At 39.5% G+C, this 15,659-nt stretch overlaps 1 pseudogene; it reads left to right on the forward strand.

Annotated features, from left to right (window-relative positions):
- Positions 1-6,698: 6,698 nt before the first annotated feature.
- On the forward strand, positions 6,699-7,662 carry LOC129623596 (olfactory receptor 18-like; annotated as a pseudogene).
- The last annotated feature ends 7,997 nt before the right edge of the window (positions 7,663-15,659 follow it).

Genomic DNA, 15,659 nt, shown 5'->3' on the forward strand with positions numbered 1-15,659 from the left:
GGGAAACAGTGGAAACAGTGTCAGACTTTATTTTTCTGGGCTCCAAAATCACTACAGATGGTGACCGCAGCCATGAAATTAAAAGATGCTTACTCCTTGGAAGGAAAGTTATGACCAACCTAGATAGCATATTCAAAAGCAGAGACATTACTTTGCCAACAAAAGTCCGTCTAGTCAAGGCTATGGTTTTTCCTGTGGTCATGTACAGATATGAGAGTTGGACTGTGAAGAAGGCTGAGCGCTGAAGAACTGATGCTTTTGAACTGTTGGAGAAGTGTTGGAAAAGACTCTTGAGAGTCCCTTGGACTGCAAGGAGATCCAACCAGTCCATTCTGAAGGAGATCAGTCCTGGGATTTCTTTGGAAGGAATGATGCTGAAGCTGAAACTCCAGTACTTTGGCCACCTCATGCAAAGAGTTGACTCATTGGAAAAGACTCTGATGCTGCGAGGGATTGGGGGCAGGAGAAGGGGATGACAGAGGATGAGATGGCTTGATGGCATCACTGACTCAATGGACGTGAGTCTGAGTGAACTCCGGGAGTTGGTGATGGGCAGGGAGGCCTGGCGTGCTGCGAATCATGGGGTCGCAAAGAGTCGGACACGGCTGAGCAACTGATCTGATCTGATCTGATCTGATTCTGATTTAACTGAGAAAAATTTCTAAATAGTATAATGTAAACACCTCTGGGCTATTTTCTGATCTAAAATTGTGATAATAATTGAATCTTCCTAATAGGATTATTGAAAGAAAGTCTTAAAAATCATTTATACTTCTTAAACAAGTGGTTTTCAGTTCCAGTTGGTCAATAATTTATGTGTTGTTTTTGTTATTGTTCAGTCACTAAGCCAGCCCCCACTCTTTGCAACCCCATGGACTGTAGCCTGCAAGGCTTCTTAGTCCATGGGGTTTTCCAGGCAATAATACTGGAGTGGGTTGCCTTTTCCTTCTCCAAATTTATGTGTGCCTTTTTAAAAATACTCAGTTACCCCAGCCTCAGCGTAGAACCAATTTCAGGATCTACTTGTGAGTTAACCGGTCACCCTAATGTGAAGCTGGGCTTGATAAACACTGTCAAAGATCATAGCCCAACACTTAGTAAAAGCTCCATTAGTATTATGAATTAATGCTATCATCAATAACCCCTACCTATTTTTAAAATACAAACATTGAATAATATTTGATTCAGATTTCATATTTCATAGAGACTAGAAAATTTAACAATAAAATTTAACTTTTCTTGGAATCTGAGCTCCATCTCTTTCTTGAGCATACACGTCCCCAAAAGTAACCAGTGTCATGGAGTTGATGGGTATGTTTCCTTGTCAAAGTTTTCATATCAGTATTCATTTATGTATCCATAACTAGCTTTTATAAAATTTTCTCTAAACAGAATATTGTCTATATTGCCCCTGAAATAGACTTGTTTACCACAAAATTATGGTCAAGTCTCTTGGCAAAGAACATTTAACTACTTCAAACGTTTTCCTGACACACCTTATTACATAAGAAAAGACAACATTTGCACCAGTTCATAAATTTACATTTATAAAAGTACTGTAAATTGGATAAATTTAAAATGTATCTTTCATATGTATTTTAAATGCAATAATATATACTTTCAGTTCAGTTCAGTTCAGTTGCTCAGTCTTGTCCGACTCTTTGCAACCCCATGAATCACAGCACGCCAGGCCTCTCTGTGCATCACCAACTCCCGGAGTTCACTCAGACTCACGTCCATCGAGTCAGTGATGCTATCCAGCCATCTCATCCTCTGTCGTCCCATTCTACTCCTGCCCCCAATCCCTCCCAGCATCAGAGTCTTTTCCAGTGAGTCAACTCTTAGCATGAGGTGGCCAAAGTACTGGAGTTTCAACTTTATCATCATTCCTTCCAAAGAAATCCCAGGACTGATCTCCTTCAGAATGGACTGGTTGGATCTCCTTGCAGTCCAAGGGACTCTCAAGAGTCTTCTCCAACACCACAGTTCAGAAGCATCAGTTCTTTGGTGCTCAGCTTTCTTCACAGTTCAACTCTCACATCCATACATGTCCACTGGAAAAACCATAGCCTTGACTAGACGGACATTTGTTGGCAAAGTAATGTCTCTGCTTTTGAATATACTATCTAGGTTGGCCATAACTTTATTTCCAAGGAGTAAGCATCTTTTAATTTCATGGTTGCAATCACCATCTGTAGTGATTTTGGAGCCCAAAAAAATGAAGTCTGAAACTGTTTCCACTCTTTCCCCATCTATTTCCCATGAAGTGATGGGACCAGATGCCATGATCTTAGTTTACTGAATGTTGAGCTTTAAGCCAACTTTTTCACTCTCCACTTTCACTTTCATCAAGAGGCTTTTGAGTTCCTCTTCACTTTCTGCCATAAGGGTGGTGTCATCTGCATATCTGAGGTTATTGATATTTCTCCTGGCAATCTTGATTCCAGCTTGTGCTTCTTCCAGCCCAGCATTTCTCATGATGTACTCTGCATAGACGTTAAATAAGCAGGGTGACAATATACAGCCTTGATGTACTCCTTTTCCTATTTGGAACCAGTTTGTTGTTCCATGTCCAGTTCTAACTGTTGCTTCCTGACCTGCATATAGGTTTCTCAAGAGGCAGGTCAGGTGGTCTGGTATTCCCATCTCTTTCAGAATTTTCCACAGTTTATTGTGATCCACACAGTCAAAGGCTTTGGCATAGTCAATAAAGCAGAAATAGATGTTTTTCTGGAACTCCCTTGCTTTTTCCATGATCCAGCGGATGTTGGCAATTTGATCTCTGGTTCCTCTGCCTTTTCTAAAACCAGCTTGAACATCAAGAAGTTCACGGTTCACGTATTGCTGAAGCCTGGCTTGGAGAATTTTCAGCATTACTTTACTAGCATGTGAGATGAGTGCAATTGTGCGGTAGTTTGAGCCTTTCTTTGGGACTGGAATGAAAACTGACCATTTCCAGTCCTGTGGCCACTGCTGAGGTTTCCAAATTTGCTGGCATAGTGAGTGCAGCACTTTCACGGCATCATCTTTCAGGATTTGAAATAGCTCAACTGGAATTCCATCACCTCCACTAGCTTTGTTTGTAGTGATGCTTTCTAAGGCCCACTTGACTTCACATTCCAGGATGTCTGGCTCTAGGTGAGTGATCACACCATCGTGATTATCTGGGTAGTGAAGATCTTTTTTGTACAGTTCTGTGTATTCCTGCCTCCTTTTCTTAATATCTTCTTCTTCTGTTAGGTCCATACCATTTCTGTCCTTTATCGAGCCCATCTTTGCATGAAATGTTCCCTTGGTATCTCTAATTTTCTTGAAGAGATCTCTAGTCTTTCCCATTCTGTTGTTTTTCTCTATTTCTTTGCATTGATCGCTGAGGAAGGCTTTCTTATCTCTCCTTGCTATTCTTTGGAACTCTGCATTCAGATGCTTGTATCTTTCCTTTTCTCCTTTGCTTTTCGCTTCTCTTCTTTTCACAGCTATTTGTAAGGCTTCCGCAGACAGCCGTTTTGCTTTTTTGCATTTCTTTTCCATGGGGATGGTCTTGATCCCTGTCTCCTGTACAATGTCACAAACCTCCATCCATAGTTCATCAGGCACTCTATCTATCAGATCTAGCCCCTTAAATCTATTTCTCACTTCCACTGTATAATCATAAAGGGATTTAATTTAGGTCATACTTAAATGGTCTAGTGGTTTTCCCCACTTTCTTCAACTGAATTTGGCAAGAAGGAGTTCATGATCTGAGCCACACTCAGCTCCTGGTCTTGTTTTTGCTGACTGTATAGAGCTTCTCCCTCTTTGGCTGCAAAGAATATAAACAATCTGATTTTGGTGTTGCCCATCTGGTGATGTCCATGTGTAGAGTCTTCTTTTGTGTTGTTGGAAGAGGGTGTTTGCTATGACCAGTGCGTTCTCTTGGCAAAACTCTATTAGTCTTTGCCCTGCTTCATTCCATATTCAAAGGCCAAATGCTGTTATGGTTTATATATTAAATAAATATTTAACTTACATTATATATATTATATTTTTATTCATATCAGTTTCTGCTTACAACAATCCTATGAAAATTCTTGTCCCACTCTCTGTATTACACAAATGGGAATTTGCATATAATATGTGAGTGGGAATTGTTGTTCGAGTTCTAACAATTAGTTTCACTAATTAATATTAGTGTTAGCTTATATTTGTATCAGGGCTTTCCTGGTGGCTCAGATGGTAAAAGAATCTACCTGCAATGTGAGAGACCTGTGTTCGACCCCTGGGTTGGGAAGATACCCTGGAGAAGAGCATGGTAACCCACTCCAGTTTTCTTGCCCGAAGAATCCCATGGAATAGGAGCCTGGCAGGCTACAATTCATGGAGTTCCAAAGGGTCGGACACAACTAAGCAACTAAGTAAAGCAGCACAGCATATTTGTTTTAATACAAAAATCATTTCTGTCAACTGCATCCTGTTTTATTAAGTACAATTTTAAAAAATCCTTGATGTCTGTCTGATTTTAATTTCATAGTAGCTTCACATGGCATTTTTCTCTTGTATAGGAAATATTATCAAACTTAGATTCAAAACTGGACTGCAAAATGCATGACTATGCAATCAGTTCAGTTCAGTCACACAGTCTTTTCTGACACTTTGCAACCTCAAGGACTGCAGCACACCAAGCTTTCCTGTTCATTACCAACACCTGGAGCCTGCTCAAACTCATGTCCATCGAGTCCGTGATGCCATCCAACCATCTCAATCCTCCGTTGTCCCCTTCTCCTCCTGCCTTCAATCTTTCCTAGCATCAGGGTCTTTTCCAATGAGTCAGTTCTTCTTTACATCAGGTGGCGAAAGTATTGGAGTTTCAGCTTCAGCATCAGTTCTTCCACGGAATATTCAGGACTGATTTCCTTTAGGATTGACTAGTTGGATATCCTTGCAATCCAAAGGACTCTCAAGAGTCCTCCCCAATACCGCAGTTCAAAAGCATCAATTCTTCAGTACACAGCTTTCTTTATGGCCCAGCTCTCACATCCAACATGACTACTGGAAAAACCATAGCTTTGACTAGATGGACCTTTGTGACTAAATGGACTGAGTGACTAAGCACAGCACAGTACCCCTCCCAGTTCCTCAGCAATCACTGTGGGAGGTGGCGTATCACAGTTATGGGAGCCCTCATTCACATTTGTGAGGTTCCCTGGTGGTCTAGTGCTAGGATTTGGCACTTTCACCACCACAGCCCGAGTTCAATTCCTGGTCTGGGAAGCCTTTTTTGGGCATCCCAGGTGGCTCAGTGGTAAAGAATTCACCTACCAGTGCAGGAGCCACAGAAGACATAGGTTCAATCCCTCAGTCATGAAGAACCCCTGGAGAAGGAAATGGCAACCCACTCCAGTATTCTTGCCTGGGAAATCGCATGAACAGAGGGACCTGGCAGGCTACACTCCATGAGGTTGCAAAGAGTCAGACACAATTTACAGACTAAACAACATTCATATTTGGGGGACCGAAATCACTGATGGCTGTGACATTTCTTATTTATTGATATGGCAGGAGATATTTTCATTATACATGGGGAAGCCTATTTCTTATTCAATATATTTCATTGAATGTTTGTGCTTAGTCACTCAGTCATGTCCAACTCTTTGCAACCCCGTGGACTACAGCCCACCAGGCTCCTTTGTCCTTGGGGATTCTCCAGGCAAGAATACTGGAGTAGGTTGCCACGCTCTTCTCCAGGGGATCTTTCTGACCCAGGGATCAAATCCACGTCTCCCACATTTCAGGTGGATTCTTTACCATCTGAGCCACCAGAGAAGCCCATTTTTCTGTGATCATAGATTGTCATCACAAAAGTTCCTTGCTGTCCTAACATTCTTCAGACCACTGTAATGAAAAAGGTAAGTAACATAGAAACCAGTGGGAAAAAACAGTATAAAAACAAAGATGAACAAACAAAAAAACTGGATTTGAGACACTCAGAAATATTGCTGAAGGTACCAGGGCCTATGACCCCAATACTCAGCTATAAAATGGGACACATTGTTAGGGTCCAGAAGGGGCTGATAGGGTATTGTTTAAAAATGGCCCATTGTGGTGACCTGGCAAGCAAAGGATGAAGTCACAGTGGCTACATTGCCTTGGTGACACCCTCTTTTTTCCTTAAGACAAGATCCTGTTTTTCCCTGCTGGTGCCAGTTTCTCAAGACTACATGACCACCCAACCATAAGACCCCTCTGACTACGTGAACACAAGACCCCAGCTGCATGCTAAAGATAAACTAAGGACCCCCTCCCTTCAGGGCACAATTTCCTATCGATAGGGTATAAGTTGGCTGTAAAGGGAGAGCACTGGTTTCTCTCTAAAGCCAGTCACTTTCTTTATTCCTATAATAAATCTCTTTCTGCCTAAATACCCAGCTAGCTCTCTTTTGATCTGACTCACCTTACACATTTGGGTCAGTTCTAATGACGTTGATGAACCTGAAGTCTATCATACAGAGTTAAAGCAAGAGAAAGACAAATACTGTATATTAATGCATCTATATGAAATTTAGAAAGATGGTACTGATGATTCTACATGAAAGTCAGCAAAGGAGACACAAATATAAAGAACAGACTTTTGGATCAAATGTGAATATTTTGTTTGTGAATTGCTAGAATCCAAAATATGGACACAGTGTTGCATGCCCATTTGTTTGTTTCCTTTCTTTCAATCTTCTCTTCTTTTTCAAAAGGTGTCAAAGCTATATGGACCCACAGAATCTAACAAATGACTCAGAATTCTTCCTCATGGGACTCTCAGATGAACAGAACAGCAGCCTTTGTTCTTTATCCTCTTCCTATCCATGTACCTTGTGACCATGCTTGGGAACCTGCTCATCTTTCTGGCTGTCACCTCTGAGCCCCACCTCCACACTCCCGTGACTTCTTCCTCTCCAACTTATCCTTGGCTGACATCAGTTTCACCTCCACCACAATCCCGAAAATGATTCTGGACATTCAGACTCACTGCAGGGTCATCTCCTATGCAGGATGCCTGACACAGGTGTCCTTTTTTATGCTTTTAAAGGTGTTTGGATAGTCTCTCCCTGACTGTGATGACCTATGACCGGTTTGTAGCCATCTGTAACCCTCTGCATTACTTGGTCATTATGAACACACGTCTCCGTGGCTTATTGGTTTGGTATCACTTTTCATTAGTCTCTTGGTTTCCCAGATGCACAATTCAATGGTGTTAAAATTCACCTACTTCACATGTGGAAATTTTCTCATTTCTTTTGTGACCCTTCTCAACTCTTCGACTTTGCATGTTCTGACACTTTCACCAATAACACAGTTGTGTATTTTGGTGCCATCTCTGGTTTTCTCCCTATCTCAGGCATCTTTTTCTCATATTATAAAATTGTTTCCTCTATTCTAAGGGTCCCTTCATCAGGTGGGGGGAATAAATCTTTCTCCACCTGTGGCTCTCACCTGGCAGTTGTTTGCTTATTTTATGAAACAGGTCTTGTGTACCTCAGCTTAGCTATCTCACAATCTTGCAGGAAGGATACAGCAGCCTCAGTGATGTACACTGTGCTCACCCCCATGCTGAACCCCTTCATCTACAACGTGAAGAACAGAGATGTCAAAAGGGTCATGTGGAGGTCTGTCAGCAAAACAATCTGTTTCTAAAAAATGTTTTGTTTTGGGTTTTTTTAGTGGATGGGATATAGAATACGAATCTATATTTTTAAATTAATTTATTTTAATTGGAGGCTAATTATTTTACAATATTGTAGTGCTTTCTTCCATACCTTGACATGAATCAGCCATGGGTGTACATGTGACCCCATTCTGAGCCCCCCTCCCACTTCTCTCCCCATCACATCCCTTGGGGTCATCCCAGTGCACTGGCTGTGAGCACCCTGTCTCATGCATCGAACCTGGACTGGCGATCTATTTCACATATGATAATATACATGTTTCAATGCTATTCTCTCATATCATCCCACCCTTGCCTCCTCCCACAGAGTTCAAAAGTCTGTTCTTTACATCTGTGTCCCTTTCACTGTCTCGCATATAAGGTCATTGTTACCATCTTTCTAAATTCCATATATATGCATTAATATACTGTCTTGGTTTTTTTGTTTTTTTCTGAGTTACTTCGCTCTGTTTAATAGGCTCCAGTTTTATCCACCTCATTAGAATTGATTCAAATGCATTCTTTTTAATAGCTGAGTAATATTCCATTGTGTATATGTACCATGGCTTTCTTATCCATTCGTCTGCTGATGGACATCTAGGTTGCTTCCATGCCCTGGCTATTATAAACAGTGCTGTGATGAACATTGGGGTACACGTGTCTCTTTCCCTTCTGGTTTCCTCAGTGAGTATGCCCAGCAGTTGGATTGCTGGGTCGAATGGCAGTTCTATTTCCAGTATTTTAAGGAATCTCCACACTGTTCTCCATAGTGGCTGTACTAGTTTGCATTCCCACCAACAGTGTAAGAGGGTTCCCTCTTCTCCACACCCTCTCCAGCATTTATTGCTTGTAGACTTCTGGATAGCAGCCATTCTGACTGGCGTTAGATGGTACCTCATTGTGGTTTTGATTTGTATTTCTCTGATAATGAGTGATGTTGAGCATCTTTTCATGAGCTTGTTAGCCATCTGTATGTCTTCCATGGAGAAATGTCTGTTTAGTTCTTTGGCCCATTTTTTTGATGGTCTCATTTACTTTTCTGGAATTGAGCTACAGGAGTTGCTTGTATACTTTTGAGATTAATTCTTTGTCAGTTGCTTCATTTGCTATTATTTTCACCCATTCTGAAGGCTATTTTTCACCTTGATTATAGTTTTCTTCGTTGTAAAAAAGCTTTTAAGTTGAATTAGGTCCCGTTTTTTATTTTTGCTTTTATTTCCGTTACTCTGGGAGGTGGGTCATAGAGGATCCTGCTGTGATTTATGTCGGACAGTGTTTTGCCTATGTTTTCCTCTAGGAGTTTTATAGTTTCTGGTCTTATATTTAGATCTTTAATCCATTTTGAGTTTATTTTTGTGTATAGTATTAGAAAGTGTTCTGCTGCTGCTGCTAAGTCGCTTCAGTCGTGTCCGACTCTGGGCGACCCCATAGACAGCAGCCCACCAGGCTCCCCCGTGCCTGGGATTCTCCAAGCAAGAACACTGGAGTGGGTTGCCATTTCCTTCTCCAATGCATGAAAGGGAAAAGTGAAAGTGAAGTCGCTCAGTCGTATCTGACTCTTTGCGACCCCATGGTCTGCAGCCTACCAGGCTCCTCCATCCATGGGATGAAAGTGTTCTAGTTTCATTCTTTTACAAGTGGTTGACCAGTTTTCCCAGTACCACTTGTGAAAGAGATTATCCTTTCTCCATTGTATATTCTTGCCTCTTTTGTCAAAGATAAGGTGTCCATAGGTGCGTGGATTTATCTCTGGGCTTTCTATTTTGTTCCATTGATCTATGTCTTTGTGCCAGTACCATACTGTCTTGATGACTGTTGCTTTCTAGTATAGACTGAAGATAGGCAGGCTGATTCCTCCAGTTTCATTCTTCTTTCTCGAGATTGCTTTGGCTATTCGAGGTTATTTGTGTTTCCATACTAATTGTGAAATTACTGGTTCTAGTTCTTTGAGAAATACCATTGGTAACTTGATAGGGATTGCATTGAATCTATAGATTGCTTTGGGTAATATACTCGTTTGACCTCAAGAAACAAGAGAAAAATTAAATAAATAACTTAACTTTACACCTAAAGCAACTAGAAAAAGAAGAAATGAAGAACACCAAGGTTAGTGGAAGGAAAGAAATCATAAAAATTAGGGCAGAAATAAATTAAAAACAAACAAGGAGACTATAGCAAAAATCAACAAAACTAAAAGCTGGTTCTTTGAGAAGATAAATAAAATAGACAAACTATTAGCCAGACTCATCAAGAAAAAAAGGGAGAAGAATCAAATCAACAAAATTAGAAATGAAAATGGAGAAATCACAACAGAAAACACAGAAATACAAAGGATCATAAGAGACTACTATCAGAGCAATATATGCCAATAAAATGGACAACTTGGAAGAAATGGACAAATTCTTAGAAAAGCATAACTTTCCAAAACTGGACCAGGAAGACATAGAAAATCTTAACAGACCCATCACAAGCACAGAAATCAAAACTATAATCAAAAATCTTCCAACAAACAAAAGCCCAGGTCCAGACAGCTTCACAGCTGAATTCTACCAAAAATTTAGAGAAGAGCTAACACCTGTCCTACTCAAACTCTTCCAGAAAATTGTAGAGGAAGGTAAACTTCCAAACTCATTCTATGAGGCCACCATCACCCTAATACCAAAACCAGACAAAGATGCCACAAAGAAAAACTATAGGCCAATATCAATGATGAACATAGATGAAAAAATCCTTTACAAAATTCTAGCAAACAGAATCCAACAACATATTAAAAGGATCATACATCATGATCAAATGGGCTTTATCCCAGGGATGCAAGGATTCTTCAATATTTGCAAATCAATAAATGCGATACACCACATTAACAAACTAAAAGATAAAAATCATATGATTATCTCAATAGATGCAGAGAAAGCCTTTAACAAAATTCAACATCCATTTATGATAAAGAAAAATCCTCCAGAAAGCAGGCATAGAAGGCACATATCTCAACATAATAAAAGCTGTATATGATAAACCCACAGCAAACATTATCTTCAATGGTGAAAAATTAAAAGCATTTCCCCTAAAGTCAGGAACAAGACAAGGGTACCCACTCTCACCACTACTGTTTAACATAGTTTTGGAAGTTTTTGCCACAGCAATCAGAGCAGAAAAAGAAATAAAAGGAATCCAGATTGGAAGAGAAGAAGTAAAACTCTCACTGTTTGCAGATGACATGATCTTCTCTACATAGAAAACCTGAAAGACTCCACCAGGAAATTACTAGAGCTAATCAATGAATATAGTAAAGTTGCAGGATATAAAATTAACACACAGAAATCCCTTGCATTCCTATACACTAACAATGAGAAAACAGAAAGAGAAATTAAGGAAACAATTCCATTCACCATTGCGATGAAAAGAATAAAATACTTAGGAATAAATCTACCTAAAGAAGCAAAAAACCTATATATAGAAAACTGTAAAACACTGATGAAAGAAATCAAAGATGACACAAATAGACGGAGAAATATATACCATGTTCATGGATCAGAAGAATCTATACAGTGAAAATGAGTATACTACCTAAAAAAATGTTTTAAAAAATTTCTCATGCATTCTAATTTTTCTTTGTTAACCACACAGAGGTTAAAGCACTCTAAGATTTTTGTAAATTAATTTTTGTTGGAGTATATTTGCTTTACACTGTTGTGTTAGTTTCTGCTGTACAGCAAAGTGAATCAGTTTTATATATGCATATATCCATTCTTTTTTGGATATCCTCCCCATTTAGGTCACCACAGAGCACTGAGTAGTGTTCCCTGTTCTATGGAATAGTTTCTCATTAGTTATGTATTTTATACATAGTATCCATAGTGTATATATGTCAATCCCAATCTACCAATTCATCCCACTTCCCTTCCCTCCTTGGTATCAATACGTTTGTTCTTTACCTCTAAAAGCACTCTAAGATTTAAAAGATACTGTGTACATATGGTAAGAAAACACTAAATGTAGTTATCATTCTTGTCAGCTCTTCTGAGATTGATATATTTCAAATAAATGAATTGAATACCATTAGTGTTTAATCCAGGATGCCCCATGACCATTATATTTTTCTGCTGACACAATGAAACCTTGACCAGGTTGAAGACAGAAACTGAAATTCATCTATTTGTACTCTAATGTAGCACAGAGAGGACAGAGATTAGGCACAGCTCTACTTTGTACAACATTGAATAAATTACCCCACTACCTCATAAGAAAGAGTAAAGACAATTTAATATTTATACATCCAGTATTTTTTCTGTCCTGTAACTCTTCTATCAATGTCCCTAAGAGCACTTGTGAAGGAGAGGAAAAAAATATGATTTGCTTTAAAATCATAAAAATATGGTGTCTGCATATGATAATCTTGATAGATGCAGAAAAAGCCTTTGACAAAATTCAGCACCCATTTATGATTAAAACTCTTCCAAAAAATGGGCATAGAAAGAACATACCTCAACATAGTAAAGACTATATATAATGCACGTACAGCAAACATTATTCTCAATGGTGAAAACCTGAAAGCATTTCCCCTAAGATCAGGAACAAGACAAGGGTGTCCACTTCCACCACTATTATTCAACATAGTTCTGGAAGTCCTAGCTACAGCAAATAGAGAAGAAAAAGAAATAAAAGAAATTCAGATTGGAAAAGATGTAAAACTCTCACTGTTTGCAGGTGACATGATACTGTACACAAAAAACCCTAAAGATAGTATTAGAAAATTACTAGAACTAATCAGTGATTTTATCAAAGTTGCAGGATACAAAATCAATACACAGAAATCACTTGCATTTCTATATAGGAATAATGAAAAATCAGAAAAAGAAATTAAGGAATCGATCCCATTCACCACTGGAAAAAAAAGAATTAAATATCTAGGAATAAGCTTACCTAAGACCATTGCCATGGAAAAGAAATGCAAAAAAGCAAAATGGCTGTCTGGAGAGGACTTACAAATAGCTGTGAAAAGAAGAGAAGCAAAAAGCAAAGGAGAAAACAAAAGATATAAGCATCTGAATGCAGAGTTCCAAAGAATAGCAAGGAGCGATAAGAAAGCCTTCCTCAGCAATCAATGCAAAGAAATAGAGGAAAACAACAGAATGGGAAAGACTAGAGATCTCTTCAAGAAAATTAGAGATACCAAGGGAACATTTCATGCAAAGATGGGCTCAATAAAGGACAGGAATGGTATAGATCTAACAGAAGCAGAAGATATTAAGAAAAGGTGGCAGGAATACACAGAAGAACTGTACAAAAAAGATCTTCACGACCCAGATAATCACGATGGTGTGATCACTCACCTAGAGCCAGACATCCTGGAATGTGAAGTCAAGTGGGCCTTAGAAAGCATCACTACGAACAAAGCTAGTGGAGATGATGGAATTCCAGTCGAGCTACTTCAAATCCTGAAAGATGATGCTGTAAAAGTGCTGCACTCACTATGCCAGCAAATTTGGAAACCTCAGCAGTGGCCACAGGACTGGAAATGGTCAGTTTTCATTCCAATCCCAAAGAAAGGCAATGCCAAAGAATGCTTAAACTACCGCACAACAGCACTCATCTCACACGCTAGTAAAGTAATGCTGAAAATTCTCCAAGCCAGGCTTCAGCAATAGGTGAAGCGTGAACTTCCAGATGTTCAAGCTGGTTTTAGAAAAGGCAGAGGAACCAGAGATCAAATTGCCAACATCCGCTGGATCATTGAAAAGGCAAGAGAGTTCCAGAAAAACATCTATTTCTGCTTTATTGACTATGCCAAAGCCTTTGACTGTGTGGATCACAATAAACTGTGGAAAATTCTGAAAGAGATGGGAATACCAGACCACCTGACCTGCCTCTTGAGAAACCTATATGCAGGTCAGGAAGCAACAGTTAGAACTGGAACAACATGGACTGGTTAGGACATGGAACAACAGACTGGTTCCAAATAGGAAAAGGAGTACATCAAGGCTGTATATTGTCACCCTGCTTATTTAACTTCTATGCAGAGTACATCATGAGAAACGCTGGGCTGGAAGAATCACAAGCTGGAATCAAGATTGCCAGGAGAAATATCACTAACCTCAGATATGCAGATGACACCACCCTTATGGCAGAAAGTGAAGAGGAACTAAAACGCCTCTTGATGAAAGTGAAAGTGGAGAGTGAAAAAGTTGGCTTAAAGCTCAACATTCAGAAAATGAAGATCATGGCGTCTGGTCCCATCACTTCATGAGAAATAGATGGGGAAAAAGTGGAAACAGTATCAGACTTTCTTTTTTTGGGCTCCAAAATCACTGCAGATGGTGACTGCAGCCATGAAATTAAAAGACACTTACACCTTGGAAGGAAAGTTGTTACCAACCTAGATAGCATATTCAAAAGCAGAGACATTACTTTGCCAACAAAGGTCCGTCTAGTCAAGGCTATGGTTTTTCCAGTGGTCATGTATGGATGTGAGAGTTGGACTGTGAAGAAAGCAGAGTGCCGAAGAATTGATGCTTTTGAACTGTGGTGTTGGAGAAGACTCTTGAGAGTCCCTTGGACTGCAAGGAGATCCAACCAGTCCATTCTGAAGGAGATCAGCCCTGGGGTTTCTTTGGAAGGAATGATGCTAAAGCTGAAACTCCAGTACTTTGGCTACCTCATGTGAAGAGTTGACTCATTGGAAAAGACTCTGATGTTGGCAGGGATTGGGGTCAGGAGGAGAAGAGGATGACAGAGGATGAGATGGATGGATGGCATCACTGACACGATGGACATGAGTCTGAGTGAACTCCAGGAGTTGGTGATGGACAGGGAGGCCTGGCATGCTGCGATTCATGGGGTCACAAAGAGTCAGACACGACTGAGCGACTGAACTGAATGAAAGGAGACAAAAGAACTGTACACAGAAAATTATAAGACACTGATGAAAGAAATCAAAGATGACATAAACAGATGGATATATTCCATGTTTCTGGATAGGAAGAATCAATATTGTGAAAATGACTATACTACCAAATGGAATCTACAGATTCAATGCGATCCCTATCAGATTACCAATGACATTTTTCACATAACTAGGACCAAAAAAGTCACAATTCATATGGAAAAACAAGGACCCCAAATAGCAAAACAGTCTTAAGAAAGAAGAATGGGGCTGGAGAAAGCAACCTTCCTGACTTCAGATTATACTACAAAGCTACAGTCATCAAGACAGTATGGTACCAGCACAAAAACAGAAGTATAGACCAATGGAACAAGACACAAAGCCCAGAAATAAACCCATGCACCTATGGGTAACTTATTTTTGACAAAAGAGCCAAGAATATACAATAAGGCAAAGACAGCCTCTTCAATAAATGGTGCTGGGATAACTGGACAGCTACATGTAAATGAATGAAATTAGAACACTTCCTAACACCATACACAAAGATAAACTCAAAATGGATTAAAGACCTCAATGTAAGATAAGAAACTATAAAACCCTTAGAGGAAAACATAGGCAGAACACTCGATGACATAAATCAAAGCAAGATCCTCTATGATCCACCTCCTAGAGTAATGGAAATAAAAACAAAAATAAACAAATGAGACCTGATTAAACTTAAAATCTTTTGCACAGCAAAGGCTATAGCAAGGTGAAAAGACAACCCTCAGAATGGGAGAAAATAATAGCAAATGAAGCAACTGACAAAGGATTAATTTCCAAAATATACAAGCAGCTTATACAACTCAATGCCAGAAAAACAAAAAAAAACCCAATCAAAAGTTGGGAAAAAGACCTAAACAGGCATTTCTCCAAAGAAGAAATACAGATGGCTAACAAACACATAAAAAGATGCTCAACATTGCTCATTATTAAAGATGCAAATCAAAACTATAATGAGATATCACCTCACACCACTTAGAATGACCATCATTAAAAATGTCTACAAACAATAAATGCTGGAGAGGGTGTGGAGAAAAGGGAATGCTCTTGCATTGTTGGTGG

The sequence above is a fragment of the Bubalus kerabau genome, chromosome 1 (genome assembly GCF_029407905.1).
Source record: "Bubalus kerabau isolate K-KA32 ecotype Philippines breed swamp buffalo chromosome 1, PCC_UOA_SB_1v2, whole genome shotgun sequence".
NCBI classification, from domain to species: domain Eukaryota; kingdom Metazoa; phylum Chordata; class Mammalia; order Artiodactyla; family Bovidae; genus Bubalus; species Bubalus kerabau.